The 26,997-nt window shown below is 51.3% G+C and overlaps 1 long non-coding RNA gene across 8 annotated transcripts in view; it reads left to right on the forward strand.

Annotated features, from left to right (window-relative positions):
* Positions 1 to 26,211, forward strand: part of LOC111182888 (uncharacterized) — a 109,443-nt gene extending 83,232 nt beyond the window's left edge. For 7 of the 8 annotated variants that reach the window (XR_016389070.1, XR_016389074.1, XR_016389071.1 and 4 more), the window contains one exon: positions 17,703 to 26,211. This is a non-coding gene — a long non-coding RNA (uncharacterized LOC111182888). Of the gene's footprint in view, positions 1 to 4,888; positions 5,615 to 17,702 lie in introns of all 8 variants that reach the window. The other variant, XR_016389073.1, reaches the window with a different exon arrangement.
* The last annotated feature ends 786 nt before the right edge of the window (positions 26,212 to 26,997 follow it).

A 26,997-nucleotide genomic window follows, 5' to 3' on the forward strand; every position in this document is an offset into this window, starting at 1 on the left:
GGTTCTCACCCCTCGGAGTGACCAGTACTGCTCAAGGCCATCCCCTTTCCCCCTCCCCCCAAGAACGTGGGCCTTGACAAGTGCAGGGATGCACGGCATAATGGCAGGAATGTCATGGCTCTTCTTTCATCTTTCCTGTCCTGTGGTCACAGGGACCACCAAGGTGGGCACGCTAGGGGTGGTCCAGAGCTCACCTCGGAAACAGGGTCTTTCTTAAAATGCTGCCAGGAAGACCTGGTCTTGGCTGTCAGCAAATGCCCTATGATGGCAGGTGCACTGAAAACTCGGCCCGTAACACACCTGAAACTAACACAACATTGTGAGTCAACTATACTCCAATATAAAATAAAATTTTTTAACAAAACAACAACAAAAAAAGAAAAAATAAAGGAAACTCAGCCCATAATGGAATGCCTAGCGCCCATCTTTGGGGGACTTCTCTGTGACTTATACATATGGCGGAAGAGATAGCTAAGGACTGTGACCCGGACCCCCGTGTACCTGGTGACGCCTTAGAAACGTGTCCGTGCTCTGTTGGAAACGCTTGGAGAAAGGAAAAGACGAAGGGCAGAGTGGAGTCTTTTGCTGCACATTTCCCCCACGCTTGAGTGTACTTCCAAATGGCCGCACCAAGCTGCTGGGTACCGGCTCTCCTGGGGACACTTTCCTACCCATCGCCTTGCACTCTTTTACTTCCCAACTAAATGGCCCAGGGAGGTGGAACGAGATGGTGGCCCAATGGCTGGGCCCATGGAGCAGTAGTCGTAAACAGCAATATTAAAATATGACCGACTTGCATTGATTTAGCAGACTTCCTTTCAACCAACGATCATGTTCACTGCCCTTGAGCCGCAGAGGCTCCTGTGTGAGATCATCAGGGAGAGGAACTATTTTTATAGATGAAAAATCTGACGCCCCGGACGGGAGGACGGGCTCTTTCCTCCGTCCATCCATCGTGTGTGTGTGTGTGTGTGTGTGTGTGTGTGTGTGTGTGTGTGTGTGGTGGGTAGGGGAGAGGTGCGGCAGCTAAAATGGTGATTCCTGCCATAACCATAATTGAGAGGGAAAAGCTGGGGCTCTGGGAAGACGAAGCGTGTCACAGTTCGGAGCGGCCGTGGGGATGACCTCACCCAGGGGACGAGAGCCATCCAGAGGACGCGCCGACGGAACTTTCCCTCGGGGTCCAAATGTGAGTCACCATGGCTCTGGTCCCTGCAGCGGGCTCCGTCCCCAGGCCTCCCACTTCACCCTGGGACATCGTGGTCACTGGTCAGGCCTCATGATTCACTCTGTCCCTCAAGCCAGCAGCCAGGGGTGGAGTCTCTCTCCTGGCATCTGTCCCCTCAGTGCTATCAACGCAGATGCTATGTGCGGGACGTGTGTAGCAGAGAAAGCACCTCACACCCTGCAGGGGTCAGGCCAAAGCCACTGCCACAGCCAGTGGATTTCAAAATGCAGTTTGGAAAGTACGGGGTGCTCCGTGGAGCGAGGACAGCCACAGCCTGACCTCTCCGAGCCCCCGGGGATGAGTCACGCCGTGATACCTGAGAGGTGGGGGGATAAACAAAGCTCACCAACGAGGAGCTCCACGTTGGCGCCCCATCTAGACAAGCGAGTTCACCCAAAAGGCCAGCGGCTGGCAGGGTGTCAGGTTTCTCACCACACCCAGGGCTCAGCCTCTGCTGTCATTTCTCCTCCTTGGTTTTCATCTTCTAAGGATAGAAATAGTGTCATCTTTTCTCAGTCTGTCAGTCTCACACCTGCCGGCAGCTCCTGGCCGGGAGATGCCCAGTTGCTATCCAATTTGATGTCATCTCTGTTTACTGTCTGTTTTAGAAACCAGGTAGCGAGAGGGACTTTTTGAGGATGAAAAAAAAGTAAATCCCCAAACTATTTCAGTGAGGATTTTTTGGTTTTGTTTTTTTTATCTCTTGTGCTTTATTTTCATATTTTCCTTTTCTCTCTCTAACTTTGTCTTTTTAATTACAAACAAATATTATTCTGTAGGAGAGACCATACATGAGTGGGGAAGGAAGGATTACCCAAAGAGGTATATGAGTTTGTTTTCCCAGATGAGATTTATCAGATGTCTATCTGGGTGATTCCTCCTGAGAGATTTACTCCAGACCCACCATAGGAGCCTGATGCCAGCATCTTGGCCTTGGTGGCCAGTCCTGCCTCTCACCTGACGCAAGAAGGAGGGAAGCATGTTAATAGCAATGGGACTCAGTTTACCTACCTTCAACCCCTGTTATTCCCAAGAGGGAAGCTGACTTATTGCCTCACAGTTGTGTCCTTTGGTTCATCAGTTCTGGAATTTTCCACTTCTAGTCCGTTCCCAAACAGAGGGTTGGGAAGGTAGGAGAGCGCCATTAAAGGTCAAAGGTGACACAGACCTCACCCAGCCTCAGGCCTAGGTGGACACCTGTCAGGCTCTCTCTCCAGACTCCTGGTGGGTCAGGACTCACCGTCCCAGTTGAGGGAGTGGGGTGAAGAGCAGGAAGGGTGGAGGCTGGGTCCCAGGGATGCTGTTTGGCCTAAACCAATGAGGGTCAGCTCCACAGGACTCAGCTGACCTTGGAAAACAGGTGGTCGAAGGTACGGGCATGAATGTCCCTTGGCCAAGGTGTGAGAGCTTGTGTGAAGCTCCAGTGACTCACTCTGCTTAGCAAACGATAAAAGAGAAGTGACTCACTTTCAACCCTGAACGAGAACTCCTAAGGCCAGGCCGCCAGCACCTGTCTGGGACATGGTTAGTTATTAACGCTGCCGGTAAGAGTGTCATGGGAACCAGACGCTGGCCTGGATTTGCTGGAGGCGGCCTGACTGCTCCCAGCTCCCACACCATCCACTCACCTTCTTAGGGCTCCTTCCGGCCTGACCCCGAGTGCAGAAGAGGCCATGGACCTCTTAGTTGTAGAGCATCTCTCAAGGTGCCCCTCGGGGTGCAAATTGCACAAAGGACGAGGTTTGGTGAGGGGAAACCACAGCCAACAGATCAGCCCGAACACGGGCATTCCAGGAGTGGACTGCGGATGCACTCCCTGCCCTGCGGGTGCTGCCCCCAGAGTTCTGCTTTCTGGGGCTCCGTCAGACCTGCAGTGCATGGCTTCGGGTGGTGTGGGCGACATTGTCCAGGGGCCCCGCCGAAGAGGAACTCTGCCACCTCCCGTGGAGGCCCTGGACCCAGGATCATCAGCTCAGGCCCTACTGACCTGTGACCCCAGAAGACGGTAGTGGCCTTGCTCCATTCTGCCCTGTGGTCAGCCCACCACGTCCTGCGGCTGCTTGGGACAGCTTAGGGAAACAGAGGGCCCGGCTCTGAGCACAGTTACAGGGCAGGTTGGGAAAGCCGTAGCTTGTGAGTTGAGCACGGACGGCATTCATATCAGCTCTGCCCTCTCCTCTTTCTTTTCCCTGCCTGGAAAAGGACACAGTGGGGGGACTTCCCTGGCAGTCCAGTGGTTAAGACTTCACCTTCCAATGCAAGGGGTGCAGGTTCGATCCCTGGTCGGGGAACTAAGATCGCACGTGCCTCACAGTCAAAAAAAAAAAAAAAAAATAGCCAAAGCATAAAACAGAAGTAATGTAATAGACTCAATAAAGACTTTAAAAATGGTCCACATCGAAAAAATCTTTAAAAATAAAAAAAGTACACAGTGGGCAGCTTCTCCTCCCAGATCCCCCAGAGCATCCTTCACTGCTCTTGGGGCGGCCCAGCCTGGGCACAAGCCATGCCCTCCTCCCTCCCTCCCCCAAGTCCATGCCCTTCCACTTCCAGGCGTCAAACAGGAGGACAGATTGAATGGGAAGAGGTGGGAATTTTGGTGAGTCAGGCTCCCAGGGTCCAAACAGGAAGCCCATTGCCCAGAGGGAAGAGCCGTCCCCAGTATTTGTTGCCACATGTAAAGCCCTAAAGTCCTGGGGGGCAGTACAGAGAGGGTGGGGTCACCAGTTGCCCCCTGGGCTGTGGAAGGAGCCCTGGGCTAGCCACTGGGGCACGTGCTCCCTGGGTGGCCCTGAGGAAGTCATCGAGTTACTGCAGCAGTTTCCCCATCTGTGAAGTGGGAATCATAACAACACCTGTCCTGCTTACTTGACAGGGTCTGCGTGAGGCCAGCTGAGATCACTGAGCATGTGACCAGGGCTCCGGGAGCGGTAAAGGCCACCCAGGTTGGGGTTGAGACACCGGGGTGCTTATGGTGATTAGCAGTAAAGCAGGGCCTGAGGCTTGTGCTCTCCTGGGAAGGTGGCTTCGCAGGCACCCACCTGTAGCTTAAGAGCTTCTTGGGCCGCACACAGCTGCTAAGTCACCGCCTGGTGCGTGTGCTTTGTCTGGGCTCCAGCCTGAACAGACAGCCTGCCCTTGGCCGCTGCAGGGCATATGCTCCTCTACCTTCTCTCCCTTTCTTAGTGGACGGGGCAGGAGCAAAAAGAGATCCTAGGGTCTTGCCTCTTAGGTTTTCCCGAGAGACCTTCTGACTGCCCGTGTAGAAACTCTGGTGGCGCTGAGTCCACGTAATCACTGGGGTGGTGATTTTGGTGTCTCCTGCCGTATGATCTGTCCTGACTTCTCACCTTCTAGCCATCAAAGACGAGAGAGGCGCATAGGAGTGTCCGATCGTATGCTGTGTACCAAGGAGGTGCTTGACCAATAGTTGTTGATTACACAGATCATCTAATCTTAGTTTATGTTGCTTCGTGGTGTTCCATGCATTCACTGAGAAGAGGACTGTTGAGATTGACGGGATCTTCCCTGATGGGCAGTAACCATCTATTTAGTGCCTTTTCTGTGCCCAGCACTGTGCTGAATGGATTGGGTACAATCCTGGTTCTCATAAAACCCAACTCTTTTGACTACCTAATCCCATCCCCCATTCACACCCAGGACCTCCTGTACGTCTTTCCAGAGAGGTGTTTCCTGCGTGAACGCTTCAACAACAGAGAATTCCATCTCTCCTAAGGCCACCCACTCTCACATTGGCAACTCCAGTTGTTGGGAAGTTCATTCACTGAGGGAGGCTCCCGCTGCTTCTGCACACTTCCAAGAGGGACTGAATTCTGGGACCTGGACGAATCAGAGGAGACTGAGGTTACTGAGACTTGAAGAAGTGGAGAGAGAAAGGAGCCGCAGACCCCCTGTAGGGGGTTAAATAGTATCCCCCAGAATTCATGTCCACTTAGAACCTCACAGTGGGGCTTTATTTGGAAATAGGGTCTTTACAGATGTAGTTAGCTAAGGATCCAATGGCAAGTTCTTAGGAGAGAAGAGAAGGGGAGACAGACACAGAGAAGAAGGCAACATGAACTTGGAGGCAGAGTGGAGTGATGCATCCACAAGCCAAGGCTTGCTGGGAGCCACCAGAAGCTGGGAGAGAGGGCTCTCCCTCAAGGCCTCCAGAAAGGCACCAACCGTGCCGACACCTTGACTTTGGACTTCTGACCTCCAGAACTGTGAGAAGATAGATGTCTGTTGTTTTAAGCCACCTGTTTGCGGTGATTCGTTACAGCAGCCTTGGGAAACTCAAACGTCGTCCAACTGCGAAGAGCAGCGCCAGAGTACGGAAGCAGAGATAAACATGCTTCTTGGGGGCCTGGAGGAAGCAGACTCGAGGTGAGGGGCCGAGGGGAATGGGCTACACTTCAGGGCGGCTCACCTGTTAGGGAGGAGGGTCTGCAGGCCAGAGGGGCCCCTGGGTGGAGCACCTTGACTCCAGGCTGTGGTGTATATAGAGGAGAACCCGTTTGCCAGGAAACTTGACGGTCTTCAGGGCCCAGAAAGGTACCCACCCCGGGTTCTCTGACTCTGACCTCTCTCTGCTAAACTGTCCCCAGTTCCTCCTTCTTTATTCATGGAAAGGGATCAAGCCAAACTTAACCCTGATACCACCCTGCAAATAAATATGTGACTTTTACAATGACAGAAGTAATTATAAGACGCTTACCGCGAGAAACGTTTACAAAAGGCCAGGAAAATATTTAGGATCCATATTCAGTTATCTATTACTCCATTATTATGAAATCGTACTTCTGTATTTTTATGGGTATTATTTCATCGTCGCATTATGACATGGTAATTTTTGAACATTTTCAATGCTTTTTTTGTTTTTTTCCTTTGCTGTGAAATAAGGCCCTGATGACAATGCTGGTAGCAAGAACTGTATTCATATCTGTACTAGTTTCCTGCGGCTGCTGTAACAAATTACCACCAGCTTGGTGGTTTTAAAAAAACACACATTTATGATGAATTGGGCGATTGGGTTTGACATGTATACACTGACTGATGTGTATAAAATTGATGACTAATAAGAACCTGCTGTATAAAAAAAATAAATTAAATAAAATTCAAAAAAACACACACATTTATTGTCTTACAGTTCTGGAGGCCAGAAGTCTAAAATGAGTCTTCTGGGGCTAAAATCAAGTTGTTGGCAGGGCTGGTTCCTTCCGGGGGCCCCCCGGGGGGAGAATTGTCCCGGGGGCCTCTCCCAGGTTCTGGAGGCTGTCGGCATACCTTGACTTGTAGCCACATCACTCCCATCTTTACCTTTGTGGTCCTATCGTGTCCTCCTCTCTGGAGTCAAATCTTCCTCTGCTTCCCTCTTATAAGGACACCTGTGATTGCATTTAGGGCTCATCTGGATAATCCAGAATCATCTCCCCCGTTTAAGATCCTTAATCTCATTTGCCAGGTCCCTTTTGCCACATGAGGTAATATTTATAGGTTCCAGAGATTAGAATATGTCTCTCTTGGGGGAGGCGTGCGTTAAGGCGTGTCATGATTGAGCCTGTTACCATGTCCGTGACTATTTTCTTACAATAAATTCCTGTAAGTGGAAATAAAGGGTGAAAGGGCAAAACTAACCTTGTGTGAAATGTTTGGAGAAAGTCTGCAGAGTTAAATAGATTGAACCGGTGTCTTTTTTTTTTTTTTAACATCTTTATTGGAGTATAATTGCTTTACAATGGTGTGTTAGTTTCTGCTTTATAAGAAAGTGAATCAGCTATACATATACATATATCCTCCTATCTCCTCCGTCTTGTGTCTCCCTCCCACCCTCCCTATCTGGTGTCTTTTTGCTACGGTCCCTTTAAGAGCCCTTCTTAGCTCTCCTTAGAGTCAGATCTGATGGGGAAGCGGGGGCAGGGGGGCGGGCTGTAGATTGAAATCCCCGTTAGAGGAATCATTTAAAGTTAGCCTCTAGGAAGCTCAGGGCTAATGAGATAATTCCCATTAGGAGAGGAAGGAAGTGAAGGTGGCTTGACATCCCTTCTGTCTCTAATTTATATGATTCACTGAGACCTCCCCCTCTTCCCCCCAGGGGCCCCCCTCCTTCGGCTGGTTCCACTGTCCACCCTCGTCCTGCCAGCCAGGGCTCTGGTTTCCAGCAAGTCCCAGCACGCCGAGAAACCTGGGAAGGTTGCCTTCTGCCCAGACGCGGCATTCGGGCTCTTTTCTTGGCAGCTGTGCCGGAGGATCTGTTCTTTGCCTCTTTCTCTTTTCCCAGAGCCTCGCCCAGCTCCCCTCCACCTCCACCCCTGCCCAACCAACCGGGATGGGGGCTGGTGTCTATGGGACCAAAGAAAAGAGAAAAGCTTTCAACAGAACACAGGCAGGCTCCAGGGGACCTTAGAGGCTACGGCTGCCAAGATCTCGTTTGCCCGCCCCACCCCCCCGGCCCCATCCCTCTGTACTTTCAGAGGGAAGAGAGAGAGAGAGAAAAGAAGGGAGGGAGAGAACAAGAGAAAGATTCTCTTCCTGTTTTGCTCAGCTGCCTACACTTCGGGTCAAAGCTCTCTCTGCAAACATGAAAATCCAGTTTGGGTCTTTAATTAGAAAAGTGTGAAGTAGCCTAAGGTTCAGGGTTTTTCGAGTTCACATCAAACCCTGGAAACACATCTGGGGGTTGCAGAGAGGGACACCCAGTCTCATTGAGGGCATGTTGCCATCAGACTTGCCTCTGTTCTTCACTGGACCTGGTGGGGACAATGCTAGCTACACCCCACGCCCCCGTGTCCAGGAAGGGTCCCTGGCACGTCAAGGGAGGTGGGGCTCTTTCTTGCCCCTGGTTTCAGTCTTTTCTGCCTCTCATCCTCCCCAAGGGAGGCCATATGGTGGAGTGTTCTGAGTCAGGGCCGAGGGCCAGAGCCGCGCTGGCCCCGGGGACAGCCCCGCGGCCCTGATGTGCCGTGTGGGTGGCCTGTCCTGTGAACTTGCTGCCTGACCTCCCAGCGCCTCTGAGAGCCCAGCTGCAGCGTTGGGGAACAGCCTGGCCCCGCCGTGACCGCAGGGCGCTGAGACCCAGCTTCCCTGTCACCTTGACACGTGCACCGCACGCTGTCCGGGCCGGGGCAGACAAGACAGAGCCCCGTAGGCATCCTTCCCTGTTGGGTTGGCTTTTCAGGCTGTGGCGTCTCTAATGAGAGTGACACAGAGACAGACAAACCAGGGGTTTAAGGAAGACAGGACACACGTTAAAAGCAGGAGAGAAGCCAGGGAAAGACGTACGAGTTGAAGGCAGAGGGGGTCTGTGCATCTCGCCATTACATGATGGCAGAGGTGGAGTTCCCAGTGGCCTCAGCTAGGCTGGAGACAAGGGCGCGGTCCTGTTCCATCAGTGGCCTTGTGCACGGCCTTTGTCACCTGCTCATGACTCGTGGCTGCCTCCCCAGCTCCCTGTACCTGGAGTTCCCAGACTTTTTAGGGGCCGTCGAGGGAGCATGGAAAGAGGTGAGGGTTAATTTCAATGCTAGAAACAACATTATGGGTCAAATAAGGAGGAAAAAAAGGAGTGATGGAAGATGGAGCTGGAGTTTTGTACGCCCCTTAGGTCTGGGCTACACCGGGAATATAACCAAGGCACTTACTTCCTCCTTCCTTGGAAACGTACTACCTGGATTCTTTCATAGAGACAGTGCTACAGGGAAATACGGTAATAATGACAAACGCTACTCACTGAGCCTCTATCCCCCTAACAACCCTGCGATGGAGGAGGTATGACCATTATTCCTGCTTACAGAGGGATTAAAGAGAATGGAGGTCCCTTGCCCGGGACCCAGGATTTGAGCCTTGATCTGACTCTGTGTCATTGAGCTAAGGTGTCTCCAGTGAGATGTGCTCCCTGAAGCTTTTCCCATTGGTAGGATTGAGCGTCCATGCCACTGAGTTGCGAGTGATTCACTTGTTCGTTCGTTCGTTCATTCATTCATTCGTTCATTCATGTGCCTGTTCAGGTCCACACAGTAAGCCAGGTACTCTGAATGCAAAGGAGAAAAACCTGGCCTCACCCCTCCAGCTGCCAGACCTGTGTGGGCCTCCGGAACGTTCAGGAGGCATTCAGGCACCTGCCAGCACCTGCCTGCCTTCAGTGCACGTGCTCTTTCTCTCCAGGCCGATGCGCAGTCTGTCTTGGTGTCCAGATCCAGATAGCTCAGAGGTCCTTCTGTGTCCTCACTGCGGGTGGGTTGCAGGCCTTGAACATTAGGGTAGGCAGTGGAGCCCAACAGGGGACGTCAAGGACCAGGTGTGAGGGCTGTCAGTTTCTCCCTCTTGAGGGAAGAGTGTAGTAAACGCCCTGCTCTCTGGAACCCCCTCCCTGGCGTGACTCACAGAGGGGAGAGGAGCTCCTGCATGGTCCCCAAGTAGGTGTCTCCCCGTCCCCAGATACCCATGGTTGCAGCAGGGCTGGGACACTCCCGGGCCCGGTCCCTCATTTGCTGTTGTTAAATGGGCCATCTGAAGAGAGAGAGGAGAAGGGCCTTGTGATTGGCCGTTGGGCGGCCCCAGAGGGACATATTGCATGATAAGGAGAGGACAGAGGGAGGCTGGAACTGGGGTCCCTATTATCTTAAAGTCCATCTTTGGGAACAGTCCCCTGCGGATAAACAAGGGGTCTGGGCCGGCTGGTTCGGAAGCGTCTTTGATCCACCTAGAAGTTAATGCTTTTCAGTGGAGAACCACAGAGCAGCCCCGCCCAGGGCCATAGAGATAACAGGCCGGTGCAGTCACCCACCACCGGCCTCTTGATAATGCCGGGTTTTATTGAGGTCTGGTTTTCGCCCAATGGGAACACATCCGGCGAGCATCAAAGGGAGCCCGCGTCACCTTGTGCAAAGAATCCAGGGCCCTCAGGTGTGTGCGTGTTGGGAAGGGTGTGTGCGTGGCTGTGTGTGCACAAGGCTGCCCGTTGGTAATTTCCTTTTCTAGAGATCAGAGGCCACCAGCCCCACAGGGGCCTTGACAAGTCACAAACTCCACTCCCTTGTTCTGGCTGGTCCAGCTCCTAAGATGTACCTGCAGGCGATGGGTTAACATCTTACGTGGAAGAGCCACTCCATGTTGTTTTGTCCTTGACTGTATGCTACAAAGGCAGTTGGTATAAGGATTTTAAGGGAGGGGACTTCCCTGGAGGCCCGGCGGTTAAGACTCCACCCTTCCAGTGCAGGGGGCACAGGTTCGATCCCCGGTCAGGGAACTAAGATCCCACATGCTGCATGGTGCAGCCAAAAAAAAAAAAAAAAAAAAAGAATTTTAAGGGAGAAATGAGGTAGATGCTCAGAAAGAACAAAGCTTATCACTTGGGAATCGCAGACTTGCTCCTTTGTTGATCTTGAAGGTTTTTGCACTATGTGGATCAAACCTCAGGGTTGTAGATCTCACCTATAGGAGTGAAAGAAACAGGGCGGGCATGGGGGATGGTGGAGGAATAGATGGGGTGTGTAAGGTCACGTGTTTGCGGGGTAGAGTGGTGGAGACTGGTTGAGTGCGGTCCTGGGGGGGAGGGGCATCCTCTCCACCTGCCCCCAGGCGGTGCCTCTTGGCCGCCTCAGATTTCATCTGGGCAGTCAGGCTGCTGGGCATCGCACATGGGCCCCTGGAGATAGGAGCAGAGAAACACCACCCCTACAACAGAACATCTGGAAGCTTTTTAAAGTTTATTTTTCAACGCATTTGCAAGAGTCAGGACATTTGCACACAAGGTTTACAGGCTGGAGGGAACCCAGGGGTTGTAGTTAAGAGTGAGGATGCGGGCTTCCCTGGTGGCGCAGTGGTAGAGAGTCCGCCTGCCAATGCAGGGGACGCGGGTTCGTGCCCCGGTCTGGGAGGATCCCACATGCCGCGGAGCGGCTGGGCCCATGAGCCATGGCCGCTGAACCTGTGCGTCCGGAGCGGCTCCGCAACGGGAGAGGCCACAACAGCGAGAGGCCCGCGTACCATCCCCCCCCAAAAAAAAATAGTGAGATGCATTCTGTTTTTGTTTTTTTAAATAAATTTATTTATTTATTTTTGGCTGCGTTGGGTCTTCGTTGCTGCGCACGGGCTTTCTCTAGTTGCGGCGAGCGGGGGCTACTCTTCGTTGCGGAGCGTGGGCTTCTTGTTGTGGTGGCTTCTCTTGCTGTGGAGCACGGGCTTCAGTAGTTGTGACACGTGGGCTCAGTAGTTGTGGCTCGCGGGCTCTAGAGCGCAGGCTCGGTAGTTGTGGCGTAGCACGGGCTTAGTTGCTCCGCGGCATGTGGGATCTTCCCAGACCAGGACTTGAACCCGTGTCCCCTGCATTGGCAGGCGGATTCTCAACCACTGCGCCACCAGGGAAGCCCGAGAATGAGATGCATTCTGACTCTGTGAGGAAGGGCGGTATGTAGGCAGGGAAGGTGGGAGCCTTGGAAATGGTCAGTGGGAGCCGTAAAGTCCTATGTATTCTTTGCACAGGAACCTTTTGAAAGTCTCTGGGAACAGAAGAGGCACCTGGGCTCCTTGCCTGTGTGATAGCACTGGTACAGGGCAGCCGGATTTCTTCTACCTTATTCCAATCAGGTGCATTCAGTGGACTGGCAAAATCCCCAGGAAGGGAAGGGCACACACTGGGCGGCTCCATCCCACTGAGCCTTCTCCTCTTAGAGACCCACGGGGAGTTAGCGCCTCCTGTAGGAGTTCCAGACTCACACCTGTTGCTCATCTTTCCATCCAGGTGGCCCAGTGGGGCTGACGTAGGCAGGGACCAGAGAGGCTAGTTCATCCTGGTGCTGTGAGCATCCTCTTGCCCCTCCTCTCTCTCTTTCCTTATCACCTCCTTCCCATCCTCCTCTTTTTTTTTTTTTTTTTTTTTGCGGTACGCGGGCCTCTCACTGCTGTGGCCTCTCCCGTTGCGGAGCACAGGCTCCGGACGCGCAGGCGCAGCGGCCACGGCTCATGGGCCCAGCCGTTCCGCGGCATGTGGGATCTTCCCGGACCGGGGCACGAACCCGCGTCCCCTGCATCGGCAGGCAGACTCCCAACCACTGCGCCACCAGGGAAGCCCCTCCTCTTTTTTCTCTTCCTCTTTCTCCTTTCCTCCACCCCCTCCCCATGCCTCCCCCAGTGACATCCTGGACTTCACGATTTGGGCCAAAGGAAACAAGGAAACGCTTGGCTGAGCATTTCGGCCGGGCAGGCTGGGGCTGAAATAATGAAGGAAAAAGTCCCGGCAGGAGAGAGAATTTACACATGACTGCCTCCTTCTTTTCACGAAGTCAGAGCGTCAACCTGTCAACCTGTTCAGCTCTCCCTCTCGCTTGGTGGCTGGTTTCTCATTTAATTCTCTCCTCCCTTTCCACTCCGACCTACTTAGCGACCCCCAGCCAAGCTTATTTTCAGGGCTACATTCAATACATGTGGAGTTTCTCCTTGCGCAGAGCGTATCCCTGTGGGAGGATTCTGGTTTCAGTGCCTGGAGAGTTTACCGGTTGGATGGAGAAGGCAGGCTCTTCGTTTCTAAGCAGGCCCCGTGGCTGTGGCGCCGTCTTTATTGAGGCAGTTGTTCGTGCTGAGTGCGCTCATGTTTATAGTGCCTGGTGGGAGCTGGCTCACCGCGTGCTGCGTTCATTGAGGGAGCAAACTGAGGCTTTGCGTTGTTACTCATGGGAGACACTGAAAGGTGTCCACCCTGTTCTGATGGGAAACGAGGTGACACAGCCCCCGGGAATTCCACGCCATCCAGTCACCCCGTCTGGCAGCCGGGATGCTCGTTCCCAAGTCTACCCGGGTCGCCCTCGTTACGGTTTCTGCCTAGGAGTACCGTGTGTCCTGGCCATCGTCAGGATTCAGGTGTGTGGCTACCTTCTCCAGCTTGGAGCAGGCTCTCCTCTGGGCCCGCTGGCCCTTTGCAGTGTGCAGCAGTTCTCAGCACTGGCCTCATGCCGGCATCACCCGGACAGCTTTAACTGCCTCGTCCTGTCCTAGTGGGTTCCGACCTCACCAGGCTGGGGTGAGAATTTTGGCCCGGGAATTTTGAAGAACTTCCCAGGTGATTCTAATGTGCAACCAAAGTCAAGAATGAACCGCGGCTCAGAGGCGGTGACGGGGGCGATTTTGTTGCCCGCTCTGCCCCCGACCCCAGATGTAGGCCGGTGTCTGAGACATTTTGAACACCGAGAGGGGCTTCTCCCGGCTTCTAGTGGGTAGAGGTCAGGGGTGCTGCCGAGCATCTTACAATGCATAGGACAGCATCCCCGCCCCCGCCCCTGACCAAGAATTATCCTGCCCAAAAGTCACTAGTGCCAGAATTTGAGAAACCTTGCTCTAGAATGGTGGTTTCACACTTGAGTGTGCACCAGAATGACCCAGAGGGCTTGTGAAGACACAGAATGCTGGGTTCCACCCCCAGAGGTTTTGATTCAGTAAGTCTGGGGTGGGTCCTGGGAATTTGCATTTCTAAGTTCCCAGGTGCTTCTGAAGCTGTTGTCAAGGGTTGCACATTGAGGACCACTACTCCAGAATGACTCTGAATCCTGTTTCCCTAGATCGGTGGTATAGTGGATCCATTATGGTTAGTAGAAAACTCTAAAATTAACAGTGACTCAATAACTGAGGCAGAAGAGCGTTCTCTCTCACGTAACAGAAACCCAAAGAAAGGCCATCCACAGCTAGTATGGCAGTTCTGGAGTTATCAGGGATCTAGGCTTCCACCTTCTGGTTAGCTTATCTTAGTGCATGACTCCCATTTTCATTGGAGCCCCTCAAAGTCCAAGATGGTTGCTGGGGCACCAGCCATTATGTCCTCATGAAGGGAGTAAAGGCAGATAGGGAAAAATGGGGCTCCTTCAAGCACCTTTTGAACAGAAGTTCCACAACACTTTCCACTTCCATTTCTTTGACCAGATCTTAGTCACATGGTCCTAGCTAGCGGCCAAGGGAGGCTGAGAAACGTAGTCTCTTTACTCTGGGCCACAGTGTGCCAGCCAAAAATCAGAGTTATGTTGCTTAGTAGCAAAGGGAGAACAGGTACTGGGATGGGCACTTAACAGCGTCTGCCCATATCTGCATGTCTAATCCTTCCTTAGAGGTATCATTTATTTGGCATCTGCCACGTGCCATGTGCTTTTCATGCAGTATCTCATTTAATCCTCAAAGCTCTGCAGGGCGGATGGTAACATCATCTCTGTTTTTGCAGATGGCAAAACTGAGGCTTTCAGAGATGAAGCTATTGGCCCCAGTGACGGTCACCAGTGGTCTCATCTGGGAGCCCACTTCAAAGCTTGGGCTGCTTCTTGCCTCAGTTACTTTCAGAGACTTGACTTTTTCCTTCTCAGCCTGTAGAGTGGCTGTTCGACCTCTCCAAGCCAAATTCCCCAGTGTCATCGGTATTTACACTGTGATACCCTCTTCTCTAGGTCTGTGGGGAAACAGACAAGATATGCCCTGATTGACGAGATTAGTTTCCTCTGTGCCACCATAAAATTATCACAGACTTAGTGGCTTTAAACAAGACTCATTTATTCTCTTACAGTCTCTTACGTTAGTCAGTTTCCCAGGGCCGAAGTCAAGGTGTCTGCAGGGCTGTTTCCTTCTGAAAGATCTAGGGAAGAGTTTGTTTCCTGGCCCTTCTAGCTTCTGGGGGGCCACCTGCTTCCCTTGCCTCATGCTTTCTTCCTTGAATCGCTCGCTCCAGCCTCTTGCTTTTGTTAGCACATCTCCTGCACCTTCTCCTGTGTCACATCTCCCTCTGCCTCCCTGTTATAAGGAGACCTGTGATTACATTTGCCCCAGCTCCCCCGATAATCCAGGATAATCTCTGCATCTCAAGGTCCTTAACTTTTGCTGTAGAAGGTTAGCATTCACAGGGTGCTGGATTCATTAGGATGTGAGTATCTTTGGGGCTAATATTCAGCCCATCACAGGGGCCGCCTTGCTGCTGTTCTCCCCTTCCTGGTCCCCAGTTTTTCTCCTATGGGTTGTTCCACGTGTCAACTCTACATGCATTTTTTTTTAACATCTTTATTGGAGTATAATTGCTTTACAGTGGTGTGTATAAAGTTTCTGCTTTATAACAAAGTGAATCAGTTATACATATACACAATGTTCCCATGTCTCTTCCCTCCTGCGTCTCCCTCCCTCCCACCCTCCCTATCCCACCCCTCTAGGCGGTCACAAAGCACTGAGCTGATCTCCCTGTGCTACGCGGCTGCTTCCCACTAGCTATCCACTTTACGCTTGGTAGTGTATATATGTCCATTTTTACTTCTGGTCCGGGAGTTTTCAAAGAGGCCAGAGGCAGGATCTGAAGGGCCAGGTGGTGCTTTGGAGGCTTGTCTAACCAGCTCCTAGTGGCCATAGCAACGGGCATGAAAACATTCGAGTGGGAGAAGTTTGGAGGAAGGGGATCCGGCCCTAGAGGTGGCAGAGTGACTTAACCTGGGGAATGATGCTGGAGGGAGAGGCAAGAACAGCCGCCCTGGCGGTCCCAGGTCCTAACCCCTCTGGGCTGGGTTTCTAAGTAATCTTTCAAATCTCTAGGTGCCTGCTAATCCAAGGTCCCCACTGCCTTTCTCTAAGCTAATAAAGGCGTGTCTTTGGCCAAATACAAATGCTACACCTAGAAGAGTTTGATGAGAGGAGGGGGGAGTGTCAGGCTCTGCTTAGGCTGGTCCTAACCTCATTTTCCTCCCCTGGGTTGATGCCCTCGTTTCCACCCCTCCCCCAGCCCCCTTGGCTGGGTCTGCCGGGCTGGGATGAGTCCGGGGAGGGGTTTGGGGTGGGGTCGTGTGTTTTACTTTTTATTTTATTTTGCCCATGCCTCCCGACATTCCCCTCTGTGTTTAATGTCCCACTGCCAAGTGCATGTGGTTGCCGGGCGACAAGAAGGAAGTCCCTGTGTGATTCACGGGGCTGCCAGTTAATTTGCTAGCTGCGTGAGCCTCTCTGGGGAAAGGGCTTCTCCCTGGTTCCCTCTGGGGTAGCTCAGAGGGCTGCTGGCCAGGAGGGGAAAGAAAACTAGAACGTTTAGCAGAACTTTGAGGTTATTGGGGGCGTTTGGGGGTCCGAAGGAAAGAGAGTGTCCAGAGGGCCTGGACAGCACCTGGGCGGGGTGTCCGGTTTCCCTCTTGGCCACCAATCGGAGGGCCGCCTGGAGCACCAGGGTGCCTCTGCTTAGGCTCGTTGGCTGGCTTTTCCGGGGTGCTGACTCCCGCACATGCAGGCGCTCTCTCCCTTCACAGTCCTCCTGCAGACGAGCGCCCTCGACCGTCTTCCTCCTACTCGACCTCCTCCAGGCCCTTAGGTGATGTCCTCCCATCCCTAACAGTCAGCACCCTTCTCTCTGGTTTCACGGTAGCCGCCCACATCCCCGCCAGGGGTTCAGCCAAAGCCCACAGGAAGGAGAGCTGCCTTGAACCAGGCTGAGCCCTGACCCTCGCCGGTCTCTAGGGACGCAGAGTTGGCCCGACTGCCCCCAGAAACCTTAGTGCATCCCCCTCAGATATTGCTGTCCTTCTAGCCACGTGCTTCACAGTGTTGCCTCCCCACTATGACCCACAGGGGTGGGGTTTGCCTGTCTGGTTTATGTCTGCATTCAGAGCATCTCATCCAATGTGGTGCTTGTGAACGCATGGATTTGCAAGTTATTCCTCGTAGGTTGATGGTGATTGTTGGAACCAGAGACGTGGAGCCCGGATTATCTGGGTTCGTGAATAGGTCTCAGCAGTTTTCAAATGGGGAAGTCCCCTGAGGGCATTTAATGCTAATAAACACATTTGTCACTCAGAAACGGGTTAGAGGGCGTGGTAGGAAGCCAGGAAAGCATGGCGAGTCCTAGTGCATCTTCATTTGCTTGCAATCAGCATTACAGAAAGAGAACTGTGTCAAGTCGTGTCTTCCCATTTCCTTGGAGGGGCCCCATCCACTCTGGATAATCTCCTAATTCGTTGTTAAGGGTCTTGTGGAAGCAGAGAGCCGTTCCAGCTGAAGTGCACATTAGGGTGAGGGACCGGATGCTTGTCATCCTATGTTGAGAACATTGGCACCCTCTGTGCCTCAGTTTCCCCATGTGTAAACTGGGTAGTCTGACACCTCCATGCCCCCGGCCCCATATCTCATGGACATAACAGGGGCATGCTGAAAAACAGAATTTTCCGCTTCCTCTGAGCAGGCTGTATTCAGTGGGGTTTTTTTGTTGTTGTTGTTCTTTTTAAATCATTTATGGGTGTAGTGGTGAGATTTGTGTAGAGGGTTCCCAGCCATGATTCAGAATACAGGGAGTTCCTTGAATGGTGTAAATTGGCCTTTCTTCTTCCTGAATGAACATAATGCATTTAGAAGCAGTGTATGTTCTGTTCAGTAGCTAGAACATTCTGGACTAAAGGCAGTAAGGTGACGCTCATTGTTGAAAGACATCTGTTGAAAGGACAGAAGCCGGAATCTCACTGTTATGCTGTTTCTTGGTCCACAGGCCTGGAAGGCAGGACAGGTAAAGAGCTGTTGCTCTTCACCCACACTTCCCACCAGGAACCTTAGTGGAGCCAAAGTTTGCCGCTAGGACCACCGCAGGACCTGGCCAAGGTAGGACCATCTCCTAAGAGGCAAGAGCTCTGGATTTGATTGAGAATTCTTATTTTGGAGAATAAAGAAACTTCTGGATTGGAGAAGACATTTGAGGAGAAAGCAAAGACCCTTGCCCTGAAGAATAGTGTCTGTGTTGACCTGCGTGACCTGGAGGCCACCTACAATTAAAGATAGTGTCTGTGCTGACCTGCGTGACCTGGAGGCCACCTACAATTAAAGAAGATGCCAAGGGGCTTCCCTGGTGGCGCAGCGGTTGAGAGTCCGCCTGCCGATGCAGGGGACGCGGGTTCGTGCCCCGGTCCGGGAGGATCCCCCGTGCCATGGAGCGCCTGGGCCTGTGAGCCGTGGCCGCTGAGCCTGTGCGTCCGGGGCCTGTGCTCCGCGGCGGGAGAGGCTGCAACGGTGAGAGGCCCGCGTACCGCAAAAAATTAAAAAAAAAGAAGATGCCAGGATCCCGGGCCTTCTTCTTCCTCCTGGTGGGAAACGTTTCTTCTGCTGCTGCCTGGTCCTAAGACTGCCCTGTACCAGTCCTCGGGAACCAGAGGGCTTTCTGCCTCACCCTTTCTTGCCCCTTGCACCCACCACGTCTGCTGTGCCTTTGGACTGAGCAGTTCTTCTCGTTCGCTCCATCATCTCCCACCCAGATACAGAGTGAATAGTTACCTACACGTAGGTCAGTGGGATCTTACTTTTCATTCCTGCTTCTTCTAAAGAGGCCGGTGTTTGCACGTTGCTGTACAAGCATCCTTGGAATAGTATCCCTTCTCATCTACGTGGGATCTGGCCCCCACGGGCTCCAGAGTGTTGCACGTCTGTGCAGAAATCCTTCAGGCTCTAACACACTAGGATGTTGGAGGGGGCTTCTGCAGGGAGCTGGATCCCAGAGGCTAGCGTCCCCCATGTTCAACTTTCTTGGTTTGGATCGCGTGCAGGTGTGCGTCTGGAGGAGCAGAAAACGAATACGCCTTCTGTTTCCACAGATGCACGGTCCACTGTGAAGACTCTCCTCCTTCCCGCTGGGCAGTTGGGGTCCATGTCAGAGCATGATGCTTCATTACAGAGTATCCAGCGACCAGAGTTGATGGCGTTTCTTGAGGACCGTCCTCCCTCCAGTGTGTGCTGGTGACACCTACACCCGACCGTAGATGGGGCCCCATGACACACAAGTCCTGTTTGTTCCTTTCACTCTGTAGCCACCATATATGTGGCTGAAAACTTTTCCTGGAGATGGATCGTGGTTCAACCTTGTCCAAAATCCAGAGCCAAAGATGTGTGTACTTTCTCTTTCCGAAGCAAATGGATGACTTGCCTTTGTGAAGAGAATTCAAGCCAGACGTATACATGTTCCCTGGGTTGTAGATGCTGTGCATGTATGACCATTTAGTGATGTCAGTGTCTTGTCAGGGAAGCAGTGGGGTCCATCTTGGCATCTCAGATTCACCACCAGACAAATGAGAGGAACCTCTGAGGGATGTTTCGTGCTATTGAAATGGGAAGCTTGTCTGTGGGCTTTCACCTTCCTTCCTTGACCTGCATACACGCTCGTCACGTTAGCTTCCTTCGGGTTTTAAGGAAAAGAGACCCATTTATATCACCTCTGTAAATGCTGGTTTGTTTCAGGTTGCCATGGAAACAACGTATTGATAGAAAGGAAACAGTCTGCTTGGCAGCTGCCCACCCAGGCCTTCCCAAGAAGCCCAAGTCATTCAAGATACCCAGTCTCAGTAGGTGGTTTCCAGGGATAGCAAAACTGAACCACCATGCTCACCTTGATCTTCTGTTAGCATCCACACCCGCTGCTCCTGATTCTAGGAGATGCCATGGTGATGAGCTGACGGTGGCTATCTGTCCCAGTTTGCCCGGGACTGAGGGATTTCCTGGGATGCAAGACTTTTGGTGCTAAACCTGGGGCAGTCCTAAGCAAACTGGAACAGCTGGTCACCCTACTGGAGACTCGATGACCTTTGCCTCTGCTTCTACTTCATCTGCTATAACTGGCTGATGCTCTTGATTGGTTTGGCCAGATACCATTCAGAGCCCTTGCGTGTGGCCACTTCACTGGCCACTGGGCAGCCTCTAGATGGACCAGGCACACCAACCGATCGTGACCACATCAGCTGTTTCCAAGGTGGCAGGGCTGGATGATATTGAATCAAAACCTGGCTATAAAGAACCAGCTGAGACCACATCCTTCAGAAGCGTGCTGTGGACAGGTGGGCATGGCAGGCATTCAAGGTACCAGGGATTCCTTTCCCGCACAATCCTACTTATAAAGGTGAAGTGAATCTTTTCCATTGAGAACAAAACAGTTCATGGTGAAACAACAACTAATACAGCCACTGGAAACAAGACTATGGTGTGTGTGTGTGTGTGTGTGTGTGTGTGTGTGTGCATGCGTGTCATACAAGCACACACTGTGTAGAATACTAAGCCAAGAAGAAAATTCTGCTTCTTAGCTAGACAGAGACTAAGAGAGCTAAATACCTTTGGGATGGTGTTGTCTGGAGAGGGAAGGAGTTGGCTACAAGACTTCCTGAAATCCCTTTGAACTCTAGGGTCCCTTAAAATATCAGGGGCATGTAAATTGGGCCTAAGTGTGTACTTTCTGTCTGAAGTCTCCTAGATAACCTTTGAGTTCAACTCAGATAGTGTTGAATGGGACCCCCCCCCCCCCCCGCAGCTCACCCTTACCTTTCCAGACACTGGCTCTATCTGGGATAAGGCAGCGGAACTTGGGTGGTAGCAGGGAAGGAGGAGAAGGTTGTGCCAGCCCAGCGTGGGGTGTTCGTGACACATGAGAACAACCTGAAGGCAAATTCCAGGTTCTTTTCAGGTTCGCTAAAGCCAGGCTCTCAGGCTGGCATATGCCATCCTGAAGTTGGTGCTTCTTGCCGAGGGCATCAAGTCTCCACCTCTTCTGCTGAAAGACAAGCGTGAGCACCTGGAGCCCTGGAACACGGGCCTTCAGCTAATCACGCTCATCTTGCGTGGTGTGACCCCAGAAGGTCATCATCGGTCGGGGTGGAGATGGGCACACAAACACCTAGAAGGGACTCTCTCGTTACACACGTGGAGAGGTTAAGACCCGACCTTGTGCACCTGGGTTTTGCCCCTGTTCTGACTCTCCTTGCCTTCACTGCCATTGAAGGAATGCTAGCCAGCTCCTGGGGTGTCATTTTTCTTTTTAAAAAGATGGACTCATTTCAGATGTTTCCTTCATTTATCTCCCACACACGGTCATTGGTTCCAGAAGAAGTCCCACTGCTGTGCCAAAAGCAACAATTTCCTCTTTTTCTCTCTCTTCTTATCTTCTCATCCACGTCAAATCCCAGATTCCCAGAGCTGGAAGTGGTCTAAAGCATCACTCTTATCTAGATCTACCTCTGACTAATGCAGGAATCCTGTTTCCCACACCAGATGAGGGATGGTCCAGGCCTGGGGGAGGTCACCCTTTTTGGCAGACTGGGAGAGAACTGGGAGAGAAGGTTGGATGATACTCAACCTGGTGGGGAAGCAGAATTTTAAAGAGCGGTTCACGGGCTCCCAAGTGTCCACGAATGTCAGTTTCTTCATCGGCTGTTGAGCCACGGTGCATCTTATTTCTGGGTCCAGGTGTCTTATGCTGATAAAAAGCACAGAGTTAGAAGACAAGGAGACCTAAGTTTTTGTCTCAGAAAGTTCCCCTTCTTAAGTCCTTCCCTGTACAATGAGGAAGTCAGGCCACACATTCCCCAAAGCCTCTTCTACCTCTGCCATCCACGATGCCACCATATTGGATAGAATTCATGACTTAAGAGATTTGCTATTTTTAAAAAAATTTTTATTTTATATTGGAGCATAGTTGATTAACGATGTTGTCTTAGTTAATTCGGTTGTACATATACATGTATCTATTCTTCAGCGTGATTCACTTATACATATACATGTATCTATTCTTTTTCAAATTCTTTTCCCATTTAGGTTATTACAGAATATTGGGCAGAGTTCCCTGTGCTATACAGTAGGTAAGATTTGCTTTTTTTTTTTTCCTCTCTGGCTCTAGTCCTGTCTTAACTTCAGCTTGCTCCAAGATCATGTATAAATCACTCAAGCCTTTTCTCCAGCTCTCAGTTTTCTCATCAATAAAATGGGAGAGGGGAGGGTGGAGTGGGTGGCCTTGACGATCCTCCAAAGTCCCTCCCATGTGTCAAGTTCTAAGCCTCGCCTGATGCAGCTGACGTCTGACAAGTAGCTCTCTCAGCCTTTGCTTTTGGCTGCACAGACCAAAAACGGGGCTGTCCTGGGAAGTCCCTGACCAAAGACTACTTCATGGCTGCTTGCCCTTGTTGTCAGCTATACGGAACAAGAGTTTGTCGAGGGAGAAGGCAAACAGACACACAGACTGATGACAGGAGAGGGGAAGGGGGGCTGCTGTTTACCTGGGGTGACTGGGAGGGGGAAAAAACCCACCTGCCGTTTTGACCAATAAATAAAAAATGGGAGCTCTGCGTGGCTAAAACTGTAGGGGATTTATTAGTTTGCTTAGTGAAAGGCAAATATTAAGTCTTAAGTTGACCTGTCCTGGGACCTCCCTTTTGGCTTTTGTATGCTGTCCAGCACTGATCACCGTGTACTCCAGGTTATCAGGTTCTGTCGAAGGGTTGTGTTTTTTTTAAATTGTTTTCCGTCTTCTTTCTCCTTTCCTTCCTCCTTTGCCTGCCCCCCACTCCCACCTTCTAGGTAAGGGTAGCTCAGGCCTGGGTTTTGGAGAGGCGGAGAGAGCACGATGTGGAAGGCTTCTTGTCCTGGGTGTGAAGCTGCCTGTGTTCAGGACTCCTGCTGCCCTGGGGGTTACCCATGACCACAGTGCGGTGGCTCAGGGCTGCAAGCCCACCAGGTGGTCCTTGGGCGTCTCCTCCATCCTCGAGCTCTTCAAAAGTTAGCCATGGGCTTCCCTGGTGGCGCAGTGGTTCGGAGTCCGCCTGCCGATGCAGGGGACTGCGGGTTCGTGCCCCGGTCCGGGAGGATCCCACATGCCGCGGAGCGGCTGGGCCCGTGAGCCATGGCTGCTGAGCCTGTGCGTCCGGAGCCTGTGCTCCGCAACGGGAGAGGCCACGGCAGTGAGAGGCCCACGTACCGCAAAAAAAAAAAAAAGATAATTATACCATCTAATCTGGCAAATTCACACAACGAATTGGAGGGTGCGATCAATAAGAAAAATGAACCTGGATCTTTACCGGGATTTGTCTCCAGGTCAGGATTAAGGTTTATTTATTTATTTTAATTACCAGCTCCTGATCTCTTTTAAATAAAAATTCTTTGACTCGTGTTAACCATTAAAAAATACATAATACTTAGCTCAGTTTTTCTTGGTTTATGAAATATCTATGTTAATATGAAAATAAGTAATTTAGAATTGTGATTAAAGTGAGCACTTGCCTACTGCTATGGTATATATTTTTTCTTATCTAGTACATACTTTATACTGTTGTACACCCCCTCTTGGAAACATTTTCCAGGGACACAGTATTGAAGTGCTCTGTATGCTGCAGTTTAACAATAAAAAAGTTAGCCGTGAGCTCTTCAAAAAGTTAGGTCTTGCCCCTCATTAAACTTAAAATGAGCATCATCACAGCCGTGGGAAAAAAGGTACAGCTCTCCCGTTTCTAAGTGGTTTCACAGTGACTGATGATCTCAGCCTGATGTGCTGAAAGATGAACCGATCAGGCTTGTCGCTCCCCATGCGAGACAGGCTGGGACCTGGGACCTGGGACCCTCTGCTGCAGGGCTGGCACCTGGACAGACGACTCCTGAGCAACAAGATACAAAGAAACTATAAGGGACTAAAAATAACTGGGCGCATGCACAGTCGGGGCAGGTTCTGGACAACAAGATACAAAGAGACCAAAAACCCAACTGCCTGTTTCTGAAGAGCGAAAAACAGGGTGTCGGGAGCAAAAGCAGGGCACTACGCATGCCCCCTGCACACAGCACCTCCAAAGGGGTGGGCAGACCACCTAAGCCACCACTCCGGCCCGACCCCTGGACACGCCCCTACCCTCCCCCCATATAAGGACCAAGTTCACCCTCTACCTCAGGGAACAATCAAGGGGACCTGCTACTTGTTTTTGCTCCCCACTGCTGCAGCAGGGGCCCCAATAAAGCCTTGCCTGAATTTCTTGTCTGGCCTCTGATCAATTTCTATCGATTGGGGTAGGCCAAGAACCCTGGTTGGGACCACATGGAGTGAGATAGCCAGACCTCCAGGGGCTAGACAGCCACCCAGTCTATCCAGTTTCCACGTATGAACTGCAGCGAAACTAAACTAGACGGCACATTCTTTACCCTTTGCCGTAAACATCTTCAGTCTGTTCTAAAGCGCTGCAGTTCCAGGGCACTCGGGTCTCCTGGGTGGTGCTCGCTAATACCCACCCACTGTGGGGTACAGCACACCGAGGCACATTGCTCCATGTCAGACCCCGATGCCCTTTTCCAGGCCACCCTGGTCACCGTCCGTGGAGAAGGCATCTTACCAGCCCACCCGGATATGACGGGCAGTTCCCCACCACTGCTCATGCGGTCAAGAGATGGGAATGTTCTGGAATTGCTTAATTGAGAAAGTCCCTTTCACACTCCAGTGGTGATTTTTGATTGAGCTCAGCATGACTGTTAATCCTCTGGCAATCCCTCCTGGGTGAGTCTACGCTTTAAAAGATCTGTGTTGGGCCACCAGGCTACTGAAATGCTGTTAATCCTTCAAGGCTCACTTCAAATGCTCCCTGCTCTAGGACGCCTTCTTGGGTTTCTTCTTCCCTCTCAACCAGTCATGACCTCTCCCTCTGTCACATATTCTCTTAAGGCATCTGGCACTGGCTAGGTACCCCAAAACACTGTTCCCTCCTTCCTCACCAGAATACCTTTTGTATGTCATTTACTATGCTTATACCAAACTTGTTTTAAACTTGTTTCTCCCAACATTCCTCTGTCTGTCTGTCTGTCTGTCATAAAAGCAGGAACAGGGTCACTCCGTACACTTTGAAATTTATCCCTAAAATGCCCAATAATGTTCAGCATCACATGGCAGGCACTGCGATTGACATTTCATCCTCAGAAATTAGAGATGTACAGGGATCCATGGCTCTGCTCAAGTCTTATGTATGAGAGCTGGGATTCATGCCAAGGTCATTGGACACCTGAAGTTCAGAGCTCTTAAGTTGTATCTTAGTGGCTTTTACCTGGTAGATATACAAGGAAGATGTTGAGTTGACTTTCTCTATTAGTGAGCTGTTACTGTGTATACCACTAAGGTTGCCTGTTTTTTGTCTGCCTGTTAATAAAGTGTTTTCTGAACAGCAGAGAAAATGTGTTTGTTCCTTGATTGGTTGCTTTCCCTGAAGAATCTCTTCTTGAAATAGAATATGTCTGGTTTTTGCCGGTTATCTGAGAGTTAGGGTGATTTTTAAGGTAGGAAAGAGAAATTTAAAATCAAAAGTTTAGGTCAGAATTTCTAAAGAATTTCACACCGTCTAATAGGGAGAAATACAGAAGAAAAACACAACACATATGAGAGGTCTTTTGCCTTCGGGCTCTTACAGTCTGGTCAGACAAGAATGGCACACATGAAATCATCAATCACATTTGCCAAATAAACTCATGGTGAGTATTACTGGAGAATCTGGGTGGATAATACTGCCTGCTCTTCACCCTGTCATGAGCGTTTCCAGCAAGTCGCAAACAGAGAAGTTGGATTATTATGAGCAGGTCCCCTGCTAATGGGGAGGGACCTCCTGGGTTCCAGGGCTTACCACTGGGGGACAGAAGCCAAGGTGGAAGAGGCACCATTTGAGAGCAAGCGGACCCAGGAAGAGAAGAGTCTGTTCCCATTTGCTATCTGATTAACCAACCCTTCTGTGGGGGGGAGAGCAGAAAGGTAGGCAGAAGTTTCACCTTTTGGGGGAAGAGAAGAACTCAAAGACCACCCCGTCTTCTTTGTCCAAATGAGCAAAATTAGAATTTGGACAAAGTGGGTGTCATCTGTGGGCTCTGGTCGCCAAGACCAATTTCAGACATTCAAGAGATGTCTTGGCCAAGACACTTGGCCAAGAAAAATCAGGCAGTTCGGGAAAGAATACAGCCCAATGTCTTACAGCGCTTTACGGTTTAAAAGCTCCTGCCAAAGCTTCTGACTGGAATCACAGCAACTTTGTGAGATGCTATTAAGACCTCTTTGTTATAGGTGAGGAAAGAAAGGTGAGGGAGGTTCAGTGACTTGCCCTAGAGCACACCCCGTAAGGCCCCTGCCCTAAGGGCAGTGTTACAGTTTCTCTGTGCAAGCTGTATTAGTCACTGTAGGCTGCTGTGTAACAAAATAGCCCCAAATCTCTGTTGCTTTACCTAATGCCTCTTTCTCATTCATTTTCCAGGGGGACGTGAGTTGGCTGTGGTGGAAACAGGCTGCTCTTTTTCATGCAGATGTTCAGAGACTCAGGTTCCTGTCTTAGGACATCACCAGACCTCTAGCAGTGACACCTCCAGGGAGTAACCGAACCTCATCTTTAAACTGCTTCGTAAGGTGGTTGCAAGGTTTAGATGAGTTACTGCAGGTGTGGCACTTAGAAGGGTGCCGGGGACGCGGCACTCGATAAATGTGGGCTCTTAGCTCTACCCCCTGAACGTGGAACGGCATGGACTCGTCTGCCATGACTCTGGGCTCACGTGATTTCTGCACCTGGGTAGTAGGAGGCTTCACATGTGAACTCCGCCACTACATCTACGTTTCCCCAGTGTGAACAAGGCATCACTGAATCTCTCCAGCTGTGGGGAGCCCTTTTGGTTGTTTGCTTTGGTTTGGGGGCTAGAGCTGGGTTGCCAGCCAAGAGTATATATGATGATGCCTGGATACTAGCCCTCGGAACAGTGATTCTCCTTCTTGGGGACCCTCAGCACCACATCAGCTTCATCTGACTCTAATACCAGTCAGGTGTTTTCTCCCCAAGTCCAGGTTCTCTCCAGAACTTTTCAGTTGCCTCGACTGACTGAGAAAGCCCTACAGAATACTCAATCAGTCGTACACATTGGGTTCTTGAAGCCCTTCCCGTGGCCTCCTCTACCCGGGCAGAGAAAGGAGCTGATCTCACAAGCCAGGCAGCCTTCTCCCCATTTCCACACCTAGGTTTCAAATCACACCCTTCTTCTCCACTGCA

The sequence above is a fragment of the Delphinapterus leucas genome, chromosome 19 (assembly GCF_059928025.1).
Source record: "Delphinapterus leucas isolate spDelLeu-1000000601 "Yukka" chromosome 19, BTC_Dleu_Yukka2, whole genome shotgun sequence".
Classification (NCBI taxonomy): domain Eukaryota; kingdom Metazoa; phylum Chordata; class Mammalia; order Artiodactyla; family Monodontidae; genus Delphinapterus; species Delphinapterus leucas.